We start from the raw sequence: 14,324 nt of genomic DNA, 5'->3' as shown, positions 1-14,324 counted from the left end.
CTGTGAGTACCAGGCCTTCCATATGTGACATTTGACTTGTGGGAGGTGCTGCTCCCAACCACTCCAGCAGCAGAATATTTTCTTCTTTGTAACCATGCTGGGGAAAACATGTGCAGCACCAGGAGAATGCAGGCTACTGCAGAAGCTGTTCGGGGCTAAAGGAGGTCTTCAAAGGCCCACGGGAACTGGGAGTCTAACCACGGGGCACAGTCTGCACGCCAGGGAAACGTTACAGCTGCTGACAGGCCTGTCTGGGGAAAGCAATCAGAAATTAGAGTGATTTTTTTTTCAATGTGAGGTTTATGCCATGTAAAAATCTCAGTTATAGCCACAAACATCTGAAGTGCTCTATAAACCATAGAGGCTGTTGAAGGATTTGTAGCAGGGGAAAAAAAGAATGTGGGAACCCTGGGAACATGTTCTTTCCAACTATTCCACTCTCACAGATCTGTCTCCTCCTTTCCTCCCACAGTTTCAAGCAGACTTTTTTCATCCTGTTCTTCAGAGGTTTTAGTTAATCACAACTTCTAATAAAGGTAAGGGGAGCAGATGCATTCATTCTAAAATCTACAAAGAAACAACAGTAATTTAAGTGGGGTCAACGCTCTTTCTCCACATCCCACAGACTAAGGCAGAGCTGTTTCAGTCTCCTGGCCCAATCAGCTCACTGTAGTCCAAAGCAACTCCTTTGGGTGAGAGGTTAGTGACAGAATCAGGGATATTCCTGCTTCCAAACACTTGTATTCAAAAAGCTGGTTCAGCAGCAAGATGGCCCATTGGATAAAGGCAACTGCTACCCAGCCTGATCACCTGAATTCCATCTCCAGAACCAACATGGTGGAAGGAGAGGTCCAATCCTCATAATTTTGACCTCTATACACACATCATGGCATGAACACAAATGTACCCAAATAAACATAATTTTGAAAATTTAAAGGTGCTTCAGTGCAATGTGAAACTTAAATTTCCCCATCTATAAAGTTGTATCAATTTACTGTCTATCTTAAACTTTTAGAGTGATTGCAGATCTGTCCCTTTGACACACTTTGCTTGCTGAGCTCATTAAGATAAAAAAATAAATAAAAGACCCACACTCAGCACACATTTTAATAAACATTCTCTGTAAATAAAAAGATTTTATTCTTGAACTCTATTTTTAAAAAAGTAAGCATGCTTACTATTAAAATTCCTCCCTGGAAGGGAGAGCAACAATGAGTACACCCCTACTAAGTTCCTGACAAGAAGTAAGGTTTGAAACAAAAGTTCACTCGAGAAACCTGTGAGTTTATTTGGTTTACTTACAGAGAGCAATAAGTGAGGAGCTTAGGTGATCTTTAAGCAGTCACTCTGGAAGGTGTGCTTCCATCAGGAATGATGGCTTCCCCACGGATGAGTAGATAAAGCCCCTCCTCTCATCCTCTAGAGCTCCCCCAAAACCTGAGGCCACCACAATTTAGGCAGAATGGCCCACAACTGGTTGGGAGGACTGACTGGATACTCAGTTGAAGGTCCCATGACCTTCCCCACTCCTTTCTTCTATGAAGGAAAGTGAATAGTCAACGTGCCCACAGTGCTGATCACTGATGAGCAGGCCCAATGGAACAAAGCAGTTGCACATAGGAACTCACAGAGACTGTGACAGCACACACAAGACCTACACAAGCTCAAGTCAGAGCAAAATCCTGGCATGGAGAGGGGGAGGAGGACACAAAGGCCACCCCTGGCTGAGGACCTATTGGTAACTGATACCTTTAGGAGACAGAAAGTAGCTTTTCTCTAGGGATAAGACCAGCTGATAGGTTGACCACATTCTAGGACAGGCTCAAAACCCCAGTCTTTCTGCAACACAAACTGCATTCAATCAGCTTGAAAAGAAGAACATGTGAAGTTGAGTGAGTAGAGAGGTAGGGATGGATTAGGGAGGAGTTAGAGAAGGTGGACAAATATGAACAAAATACATTGAATGAAACTCTCAAAAAATAATAAAAATATTGTTTAAAAAAAATACGTGGGAAGCCCAAGGCCTGACACTATTACTGAGACAATGGAGAGCTCACAAAAAGGGCCTATCATGACTGCCTTCCAAAAGACCCAACAAGCAGCTGAAAGAATCAGATGCAGATGTTTGCACCCAACCAATGGACAGAAGCAGCTAATCCCTGTTGTTGAATTAGGGGAGGCTGAAAAAAGCTGAGGAGGAGGACGATCCTGTAGGACCAGCAGTCTCAATTCATCTGGACCCCAGGATTTCTCAAACACTGGACCACCAACCAGGCAGCATACACCAGCTGATATGAGGCCCCCAACACACATAGAACAGAGCACTGCCAGGTCTGTGTTCATTCAGAGATGATGCACCTAACCCTCAAGAGACTAGAGGCCCCAGAAAGTTTAGAGGTCAGGTGGGGTGAGGGATGAGGACATCCACATGGAGATAGTGCAGGGTAAGGAGGAGGTGTGGGATGTGGAGCAGCAAACAGAGGGTGGATGAGGAGGGGTGGGGAATGGAATATGGAGTGTAAAAAATAAATTAAAAATAAAAATAAATTTAAAAAAATAGAAATATTTCAAAGAATCTAAAACTAAAAAAAAAAAAAAAAAAAAAAAAAAAAACACTTGGGAAGCTGCTAGACTGAGGTTTCTTCATTAGTGCACTAAGGCCTAACGTGAACAGAGGAAGGAACTAGAGATGGTACTAATCAGAGCCATCAGCTAGCATTTAACGTGTTTGCTGTGCTCCTTTGTTCAGTTATCACAGCTCACTGCTCACACTGCTGCAGAGCTCTCAAAGAAATCATGCTGGGCTAAGTAAGACCCCATTCTGCAGGTGTTCTTCGCTCAAATAAATGGGGTTTAACTGATTTGGTCTAAAGTGTTCCCTTTTAAAAAATATTTTTATTTGTTTTGGGGTATGTGTGTGTGTGTGTGTGTGTGTGTGTGTGTGTGTGTGTTGCCTGCATTATGCCTGTACAGCATATGTATGCCTGGTGCCTGTGGAGGTCAGAAGAGGGCACCAGATCCCCTATCCTAGAGCAATATCTGTTCCTCAATTTTTACATTTTATGAACCAAGCAGGCAGGAGTTTAAGATTTATCAATTTATTAAAGGTTCAAAAATTTATTTATGTTTATTTTATGTATATAGGTGTTGTAACGAGTGTTCATGTATCATGTGCATGCAGTGCCTGACAGGTTTCTTTGGAGGCCAGAAGAAGGCATCAGATACTCTGGAAGTAGAGTTACATATGTTTGTGAGCCATGATGTGGTGCCCTTAACCACATGGCCATCCTTCCCAGCCCCAGAGGTTCTAATCTTAAGCTTAGTCATCTAGGTCTGAAAACAGAGCATAAAGAACATAACATAAACATGAAAACAGAGGAGGCCTGCTGGTTCAAATAAAATCCTTGTGTCCAAGAATATCAGCTTGTCTGAAAGTGTTAAACTTCATTATTCGGTCTTTTGAGTACATATTCTAGGAAAGACAAAGTTGCAAAGACAACTAAGCTCTGAAGCTCTGGATCCATAAGCATAGGCCACAAGACTGACGCACTCCCTGCTGTGGAGAAGAAGCACTACTGGGAGAGGGCTGTGCAACTTGAAAATCAAGAAAGCAACACATGGTACCAGCAAAGCAAGAGGCAAGGAACTGGTCCTCTGCCAATTGTTTCACATTACCTATGCACTGGTGGTGACTCCTCAGGTCCTATCTCGACAGGGATGAGGGAAGGCAGCTTCTGAAGCCGTCTCCCCATCTACAGCATAGTAGTGTTGGTATTGGGAGTGTTCTTTAATTTTTCAGATTTATTTACTTTATGTAGATAAGTGTTTTGCCTCACATACATGGGAATATTGTGTTTTTTTAGATTTGCTTATTTATTTTATGGATACAAGTGTTTTGCCTTCATGTATATGTACTGTATATTTGCCTAGTGTGTGGAGACAAGGACTCAGATCCCCTACGAGTGAAGCTGTGCCCAGTCATAAGCTGCCATGTGTATAGTCTGATCACAGTTTCCTCTCTCTCTCATCTCATCCAAAGGCCTGTCCACCTCCACCCAACTCCATATCCTTTTCCTCTCTCTCTCTCTCTCTCTCTCTCTCTCTCTCTCTCTCTCTCTCTCTCTCTCTCTCTCTCTCTGTGTGTGTGTGTGTGTGTGTGTGTGTGTGTGTGTGTGTGTAATACAGTCAAATAAAATTTTGAAAGCAAACTATAATAAAATAAGAAAAGGAACAAGAAACACATACACATGCACACACACAAAAAGCAAACAAAAACATAAAAAAATGCAAGATCAGAAGCCATAATGTACAAACAAAATAAACAGTAACGTGTAAGAGAAAAAAGCCTAGGAAAATAGCATTCAGTTTGGTACTGCACATCTACTGCCAGGCATGCCTGCTCTTACATCTCATTTGTATACTCAGTGAGACTCTCTTGTGTGAGTGGCTAGCAATTGGTGCTAGCTTCTGGATTGTGGATGGGAGCCAGTGTCCATTCTCCCTCTCAACCCTGGGACTGTCCCTGCTGCCAGTGTTCATAACCCTCTCTTCAGTTCCTGGCTTATTTATTGTCTTTTGTGTTCAAGATAAATATACCATTCTTACTTTAGATACTTGGGAATTTTGCACAGGAGTGTGGTTGGTAACATTTGTTTTCCCTTCCATTTCATGTCTAACATTTGTTTATTTATCTAGCAAAAGTGCACTGAGTTTCTTGGAGTTACTGTATTCTTAGTTTGGACTCTCACTTTTAAAGCAGTGTTTTAATCTTGTACAGGACTATCTCCTGAGCTAAACAATCACCATCTTCAGAAGTTCCACTGAGCTCAGTCATGGCTGCTAATGAGCAAAAAAATACATGCTGTAAATTATAATTTTAAAAAATTTCAAGGATAATGTGAGGCAAGAGAGACAGTTCAGCAGTTAAGAACATATGCTGTTCTTTCAGAGGACTTTGGTGTGGTTCTCCGCACCCAAGAAGCAGCCATCTGTAAGTCCAGTTCCAGGGAATTTTCTGCCCTTTGCTGGTTTCTGCAGGCACTGCTAACACACTTGCAATATGTATGCTCATAAGCAGAAACACACATCCACATGAATAAAAACTATGTTAAAGAAGTAAAATGAACCACGCATGGTAGAACATTCCTTTAACCCCAGCACTCTGGAGCAGAGGCAGGGAGATGTTTGTGAGTTTGAGCCAAGTTGACATAGCAATTTCCAGGACAGACAGGACTATCCAGTGAGATCTTGCCTCAAAATTTTTTAAAAAGCAGAATGTCCATGAAGTACAAATATTAAGTTCTTGTGGCATTAAAAATGATCTCAGATGATAATTGTTCACCACATTCTATTTTTTATTGATTATTTTATTTATTTACATTTCAAATATTGTCCCTCTTCCCAATCTCTCCTTCTCAAATCACCCATCCCATCCCCCCTCCCCTTTGCCTCTATAAGGGTGCTCCACCACCCACGTCACCCCTCTAGCATCCCCTTCGCTGGGGCATCAAGCCTCCCCCCCCCCCACTGATGTCAGATAAGGCCATCCTCTGCTACATATGTAGCTAGAGCCATGGACCCAACCATGTATACTCTTTGGTTGGTGGTTTAGTCCCTGGGAGCTCAGAGGAGGGGGTTGACTGTTTGATTGATATTGTTGTTCTTCCTATGGGGTTGCAAACCCCTTCATTTTCTTCAGTCCTCCCACTAACTCCTCCATTGGGATCCCCCACTCCTGGTTCAGTCTGATGGTTGGCTGTGAGCATCCACATCTGTATTGGTCAGGCTCTGGCAGAGCCTCTCAGGAGACAGTTGTACCAGGCTCCTGTCAGCAATCACTTCTTGGCATCCGCAATAGTGACTGGATTTGGTGCCTGCACATGGGATGGATCCCCAGGTGGGGCAGTCTCTGGATGGCCTGTCCTTCAGTCTCTGCTCCATTTTTTTTATCCCTGCATTTTCTTTAGACAGGAAAAATTCTGGGTTAATATTTTTGAGGTGGCTCCATCCCTCAAGTGGAAGCCGTGCCTATCTACTAGAGTTGATTTCTACAGGTTCTATCTCCTTGTTGGGTATTTCAGCTAATGTCATCTCAGTTGGGTACTGGGAACCTCTAGCTTCCCTGACATCTGGAACTTTCTAGTGGCTTCCCCAGTTCCCCAGCTCCCACTGCTACATATTTCTATTTATTCTCCTGGCTCTCTGGACTTCTCTCTTGTCTCTTCCCATACCTGAACCTGCCCTGCCTTTTTCCCTGCCCCTCTCCCACCCAGGACCCTTCTTCCCTCTGCCTCCAGTGATTATTTATCCTTAAGTGAAAATATTTCTTCCACACAGCACATTCACTCTTTGTAAGTCCAAAAAGATTTATTTTGCACTAACTTTCCACCATGCAAATATGTTTATAGTAATTTGTAGATATTTATAAAAACTGTGAGAAAGAGATCTTGCCTGATTTTCAGTCAGCATGTAAGATAACAACAACAACAAAAATAAACCCACAGGAACATATGGAAGGTAAGCTGCGTGCAACTTCAATCATCATGGGAGGAGACATTTTATTTCACCCCCCTAGTACTAAAAGAGAGCAGAGTATTTCTCATATGAAAGTATTAGTGACATAAAACTGCACAGAGAAAAACACGAACTCTCCAGTGTAGTGTCTTCCTCTTCCCCTTATCTTTCTTGATTTTCTGTTCATCAACCTGACTTATATTTCATAATTTTGTATAAATGCTACCATATTGCTTCTAGTTTACATTTTCCATGCGAGATTATATTGATCAGTGATACTGTGTGTGGCGCTAGGTCATTTGTTTTTATTTCTATACAGGTTTCATTTTATCACATTCCATAATGTAGTTATCTGATTACCTGCTTGTTGTTTATGTTATTTCCAATGTTTTTAAAAATCTATCAAGCAATGCTAATAAAACTATCCTAGCAACTGCGTGGGGACATGTCCACAAGAGGAATCACTAAGCCTTAGACACCCTTTAACTTCACTTGATATGAGCAAACAACACATTAAAGACTCACACCGATTTATGTTCCCAGTATGACACAGAGCTTTTTCTTCATGCCCTTCCCAATGCTTGGTAGTCTAAAAAATACACACAGATTTTTAGCTACTCATAGATAAAACATCTATTTTGTATCAGATCCTGGTGCTTTGAAACCACTGCAGTTGTATATGTACAGATAAATTTGTATCTTTCTACATTCAAGAAGGAAATTATTTTAGTCTCTAATATTAAATTCTAAGATGCCATTAGGACTTTTCTGTTTTGCTTATAAGTCACATCTATTATGTCTGTGAAAACACAGCCAAGTGAGTTACTTTCTTATTTACCATTTGATAGCTTGTAACTTGCCATCTGAAAAGGCCATCTGAAAGCTTGTAACTTGCCATCTGAAAAGACTGTGTTACAAGCTATTAACAAAGGAACCCAGGCCACTGTGTTCTTCTGGACTTTAAATTGTTCCCCTCTTACTCAGCGCTGATGCTTCCATCTGCTCTGGGTTTCAGGCATGTTACATTTAGCTTAAGGAGCTTATCTTTACAAAGTCCAACCATTGGCTGCTCTCAGTATGCACCATTAGTCCTATTTAGTAGAAATAGGGTAAAAACATTGCTTCAGAATTTAATGTGTTTATTTATACATGTGAAAAGTCAAGGAATCAAACAGTGGCAGGTAGGGAAACAGGAGCTTTGAATAGTCTATGAAATTTAATAAACAAAATGAATTTTTTAATTAGAATGAAATAAATTGTTTTCTTTTTATTTTCCCACAGTGGCACTAGAGATTAAACCTAGATTCTTATACATGCTAAGAACATGTACTGCTAAGATACAGTCTGAAAGCTAAAATGTGTCCACATTTTTAAAAGAAAAAGAAAACATCTGGCCGTCTGCTAGTTCTATCGATTTACTTTTAGACACTATAAATAAGTTAAATTTTGTCTTGAATACTCTTTGTTTTCTACATTTTTTATCCCATAAGACCCCTTCCAAGGTGGCTGTCCCAAAACAATATGGAGAAAGAAGTCACTGGCATATAATAAAAATGACTTGTTTGCTGTGTGGTTGCTCACTTGACCGTAGAGTCCACTGCCCTGTAGAAAAGAGCTTTCTGTATTTTTGTACTTACTAGTAATAGGCACTTTTCCCAGAGGTCCGTGACATACAGGATTGATTTCTTCCTAAACCCTGACCAAAAAACACAGACCAAACTTCTCTTCAAGTGGAGTAATTTTTCTCACTCACCTTTTTCAAAATGAACTCTGAATGTCTTTGCTTCTTATAGTTCCTTGTCTAACATCTATGTATTCTATACTGTAAGAAGAATGCATCATTTTGGAACTCTCAACAGTAACATTTACTCCTCAGCCAACACAAAAATGACTTGAATATATATTTTATTTCTCAGGTAATTATCTGGAGATGAATTAAATATTGATTAACTAATTCACTGATGGTACTTCCTCAACACCTTAAAAGAAAGGCAGCGAAAAGGTGCTTACTTTGTGATGGATCCCAAAGAAAATGTTTCAAAAATGGAAATTTTAATCAAGCCAATGTTATTGGTTGTTGTCTCCCTGTACCTTAAGATGCAAATAATACCCGCTAAGTGGAATATAAAGAGATTGTTGGGTCTGCCACTCCCAACTAACAGACCTTTCCAAGAGCAAGTGATAAATCAAACAAATTAAGTAGCTATGTGCTTTCCCGATGCATTATGAAAATGTACATTTTTTTTGTGGCTATCCAAGGCCAGAAGCTGTTTTAACTGCAAATCGTTCAGATTTGCACAAAGAGACTTTTGATGAAAGCACCTAACCAACATTTTTAAAATGTGGTTCTGATCAGACCCACCCCACCCTCTCTCTGTCACACACACATACAATCATGAAGCAGAGCTGAAGCTAGACATGCAAGTAAAAGTACGTATGAATCCTTCTTAGTTGGGGCTTTCTACTGCTGTGATTGACCACCACAATCAAAATCAATTTGGGAAAGAAAGAGTTTCTTGCATCTTAACACTTCCAGGTCACATTCCACCACTGAAGGAAGTCAGGAAAGGAACTCAAAGCAGGAACCTGGAGGCAGGAGCTGTTGCAGAGGCCATGGAAGAGTATTGTTTACTGGCTTGCTTCTCCTGGCTTGCTCAGACTGCTTTCTTATAGAACCCAGGACCACCAACCCAGGGATGGCACCACCCACAATGAGCTGAGCCTCACCCATCAATCACTGATTAAGAAAATACACCACAGACTTGCCTACAGGCCAAACTTATGGAGGCATTTTCTCAGTTGGACATCCCTTTTCCCAAATGACTGTAGCTTCTGTCAAGTTGAGATAAAATAGACAGTTCCCCTTAGGGAGAAAAAGGAGATTTTCAACTACAAATGACATCATCCTAACCTGAAAATATATGCTAATGATTAAGTTTAGCTATTTTAATGTAGAATTAATGCAACTGCATTTGCATTGTAAGTACATTTACAATGCAATTAAATTTTGAAGACTTCAAGGGAAATTGCTGCTTTGTTTTATACTAACACACATTCATGGCCTAATAAAATTAATATATTGCAGTTACATTTATAACCAAACTCAAATACAGTATTTTGTGTACATTGATTATAAAATTCAAGACCATAACTACATTTGAATCTGCACAACTTGGTATTAAATTATTCAAGTCTCTAATACCACGGTATGACATTTTGTGCGTACAAACATATTTAATTTTTTTAAATTTATTTATTTTTTATTAGGTATTTTCTTCATTTACATTTCCAATGCTATCCCAAAAGTCCCCCATACCCTACCGCCCCACTCCCCTACCCATCCACTCCCACTTCTTGGCCCTGGTGCTCCCCTGTACTGAGGCATATAAAGTTTGCATGACCAATAGGCCTCTCTTTCCACTGATGGCCGACTAGGCCATCTTCTGATACATATGCAGCTAGAGACACGAGAGACTTATTTATTTTTATTTTATGGGTATGAATGTTTTACCTAGATGCATGTATATGCACCATGTGGGTGTCTGGTGCCCACGGAGGCTAAAAGAATTTTGATCTTGTGGTACTGGAGTGACAGATGACTCTAAAACCCCCTGTGGGTGCTGGGAATTGAACCTGTGTCCCATGAAAGAGGGGCTAGTGCTTTTAGACAGGACAGTTCATTCGCCTTAGGGAGAAAAGGAGGATTTTTTCTTTTTTTTAACTACAAACGGTATCATAATAAACTGAGAAATATATGCTAAGTAATTAAGGTTAGATATTTAATTTTTTTCACATTTGGTTTGCAATAAAGAAGAGCATTTCTTTAAAAGGCACATTTTTGTTAAATAGGCAGGAAAGTTCCCCTCCTGCCTCTTCCTTTGCAGACGTGTCCTGCACCCTAGAAACATTCAGCAAAGCAGCCCTTAGCCTCCCCAACCCCCTTTCCCTCCCTCCCAGCAGCTGGGATGAGGGCAGCAGTCTGCATAGCTCATTTAATCTTCAGTTCCTTCAAGGCTGACTCCAGGCTCTTCATGTCCCAGATGCTCATGCCGCCATCCATGCCTGTAGTGCAGAACTGTGAGCACTTGGCCTTGCCCCCACTGAGCACCAAGATTTGGTTGACACTGTTCTTATGCAGTGAATCCAGGCCGGCCCCAGTGGCTGCACCCCCCTAAGAGCTGGCCTTCTTGTCCAGGTTCTGGAAGTGCTCTCAAGCTGTCATACCACGCTGGGAGCTCTGCTTGGGCACATCCAGCCGGCCACCGAAGCTCAATGTCACCGCAGCATTGTCATAGGTTAACAGCACCGGGAAGCAGTCGTAGCCTGCTGCCACTAGACTATTTTTCTGTGATGAAGGTGACGGCCAGGAGTGGTAATGTCTCAGAGGCCAGGGTTGCCACGGCCATCTTCTTGTCAGCGTCTACCAGGCATACAGTGCTGTCATGGCTGACCCAAGCAACTCGGCTCCCACTGGCTGAGAAGCAGATGCTGTGCACCCAGCCACAGCTGCTGCTCGATTCAAACATCAGCTCCCCAAAGGGCATCTTGGAGCCTCACCTTGTAGGGGCTGGCCGTTCCGTTCTTCCACCTCTTTGATATAGGCAGAGAAGATCCTGCACTTGAAGTCACAGGAGCCTGCTGCCAGGAGCACATTGTTGGGATGCCAGTCCAGGCTGAGGATGGGCTTTTTGATGTGTTTCCACACCCACCAGCCATTCTCCTGCTCAAAATAACAGATGGAAATGACCTGGGAGCCGCTGCCCAAGGCGAACTTGTTCTCACTGGGGGCCCAGCGCACACAGTGGGCAGCTCGATTGATCCGGAGGATGACCAGTGTGGGCTTCCACGTGCGGCCCTTCAGCGTCCACACATAGGCATTGCGGTCTGTGCCGCAGGTCACAATGCGGTTATGCTCAGGGGCCCAGTCGATGCCTGTCACCTGCCCGTTGTGCTCCTTGAGCTCGTGCACCTTGTTCCACTTGGCACCGCTCTTCCCATAGATGTGTACTTCATGGTTGTTGGGGCAGATGGCGATCTGTGTATGGTCCTTGTTCCAGGCATGGCAGCTGATGGGCTCCACCAGGAAGCTGTGGTAGGCCATAGTTACCTGTCTCCTGGGCAGCAGAGCCTGGCTCAAAATGCAGTTGGGCCAGTCAGTGCCCGGTCCTCCCTTTCCAGGCCCTTGGGTCTCCTCAGCCGCGGACTCTGGACAGTCGACTCCCGGAACCGGCTCTGAACAAGGTTAGATATTTTAATGTAGAATTTAAGCAACTACATGTGCATTTAATTACTTGCAATTAAAATTTGAAGATTTCAAACAGCTGAGCTCTCTCTCTAGCCCCCAGTAATGGATATTTCAATAAGATCTAAAGTAAAAACAAAAATTCTGGGCAATGCAGAACAATGAGAGCTTATCACCTTCTCTAAGCATGCAACATGAGGTAAACAAAATAAATGCTTAGATAGTTGATGACATTGTAAATCCATCTTACTTCGACTCTTTCAAGAGCAATGCAAAACAACAAAAAAGAGCATCACTGTTCTTGAAAAAATGACAAAAGAAAAAGTAATTAAAAAGTAATGTGCTACCCCTGCACCCTCCCCCACCCCACCCCACCCCACCCCCCAAAAAAACCATTCTATGTGAACACACATAGTTAGCTCGACACACTTCCAAATAAGCACAGGCTCAGAGCAGATTGAAGTTGTTGTTTTACCACCTAGTTGTCAAAGTGTTTTAATAAGTCCTGCGTCCACTGGGGTTACTGTAATGGAGTCATTTCCAATTAAAGCTAATCAAATATTTAATTGTATATGTCCTTCATTAGTTAGCTAAAGATAAAGTAATTAATTTTGGCCTGAATTAAGTAACGGGACATCTATATTTAAAATGATCGTTGTAAGACTTATAAAAAAAGTACACTAACACTTCTTAATGTTGACTGCAAAATGTCAACAGTAAATGGAATTCAAGCAGAAAACCTTTGAGATTTTCCTTTTGAATTTTGATGCTATATGCATTTTCTAGCAAATACTTTGGATTGCTTTTTGCACTGACTATTGTAAATTGCTTCTAAAACTCAGAGTCTGTGGTTTTTTTTTTTTTTTTACATTTTTTGGAAATTTTTGTTCACAAATACTGCATTTACATCTCTAAAACCTCAACTTCTTCACCTCAGCTCCTCCCACACACCCATACACTTCCTCTCAGATCCATGATCTCTTCTTAATTATGGTTACGTGTGTGTGTGTGTGTGTGTGTGTGTGTGTGTACTGCTGAGTCCATTTAATGGCTCATGTCTACATGTGTTTAAGGCTGAAAAACCTGACATTTTTTTAAGATGTGTTAAACAGCTTTTTAAGAAATTCATTTTTTATTAACTATTTTAACAAACAAAAGTTTACTAAATGTTGATATTGTTGCTTCTTTTTCTTTATTTTGAGTTAGTGTGTCATTATTTAGCCCAGACGAGGCCCCTGCCTCATCCTGAGTACTAGGATCGCAGCAGTGCACTGCCATGCTTTGCTTGTATTTTCAGATTTAAGTCTTCAGTTACAGTAACATGGAGTCAGTTACCTTGGAGAAAATGTGATCCATTAGAACCAATTAACTTTTGATAGTGTTTAAAATAACACTGCCTTAGATTTATCCTACTATAACATTTAAAATTGAAGTCTATACTATGGTACTCCATTCTGCAAGCATAATATTTTGTTTCATCTACTATTCTTTCATGGTACTTCTTGCCTTATTTAAGAAATTATTAACTATACAATGCCAGCATCACAGTGCCCTGGGTTTGCTTTTAGAAGCTTCATCATTCTGGCTTTTATGTTTAGATCTATTATGGTTCAATTGCAAATAAACCTGTATGGAATCAGGTATAAAGATGGAGGCTCATTTTTTTTTCCATGCAACTACCTAGTTGCTTAATGGAGTTTTCAGAAAAGCCTTCCTTTCATCATTCCATTGACATGCCACCTTGAGTAAAAAAAAAATTTGCAGATTCCATGTCTGAGTAATATCATATGGCATTATGCTTCTGTGCCTGATCACCAGCAGCTGGACAGTTTGGGTGGAGATGATATTAGAATAAGTTTAAGAGATCTGACTGTCGCCGGGCGTGGTGGCGCACGCCTTTAATCCCAGCACTTGGGAGGCAGAGGCAGGTGGATTTCTGAGTTCGAGGCCAGCCTGGTCTACAAAGTGAGTTCCAGGACAGCCAGGGCTACACAGAGAAACCCTGTCTCGAAAAACCAAAAAAAAAAAAAAAAAAAAAAAAAAAAAAGAGATCTGACTGTCATAAAATATGGGGACTGAGTATATTTAGTGAAAATGCCAAGGAAGTATATGCTAGTGCCTTCAGACACAACTAAGCTGACACGTGTATGAACACACAAAGACTGTGGCAGCATGCAGAAGACCTGCACAGCTTTAAGTCAGATGGGATCCCAGTACTTAGAGGGGGAAGTAGACACAATCTCCCATCTCTAACCCAGAAGCTAGCTCCAGTTGACAGCCGCTCGCAAAGGAGAAATTAGTTTCTCCAATGGAGTCTCACTGGGGAAACAAACAACTCTTTTTTTTAATTAGATATTTTCTTTATATACATTTAAAATGCTATCCCAAAAGTTGCCTATACCCTCCCTCCGCCCTGCTCCCCTACCCACCCACTCCCGCTTCTTGGCCTTGGCATTCCCCTGTACTGGGGCATATAAAGTTTGCAAGACCAAGGGGCCTCTCTTCCCAATGATGGCCGACTAGGCCATCTTCTGATACATATGCAGCTAGAGATACAAGCTCTGGGGGT

General features: G+C 41.6%; 1 pseudogene; it reads right to left on the bottom strand.

Annotated features, from left to right (window-relative positions):
• Positions 1-10,501: 10,501 nt before the first annotated feature.
• LOC110287276 (actin-related protein 2/3 complex subunit 1B pseudogene) lies at positions 10,502-11,627 on the bottom strand (annotated as a pseudogene).
• Positions 11,628-14,324: the final 2,697 nt, after the last annotated feature.

Source organism: Mus caroli, unplaced genomic scaffold (genome assembly GCF_978045245.1).
Source record: "Mus caroli unplaced genomic scaffold, Mus_caroli_1 scaffold_5, whole genome shotgun sequence".
Classification (NCBI taxonomy): domain Eukaryota; kingdom Metazoa; phylum Chordata; class Mammalia; order Rodentia; family Muridae; genus Mus; species Mus caroli.
This window is presented reverse-complemented; position numbering and strand designations above follow the sequence as displayed.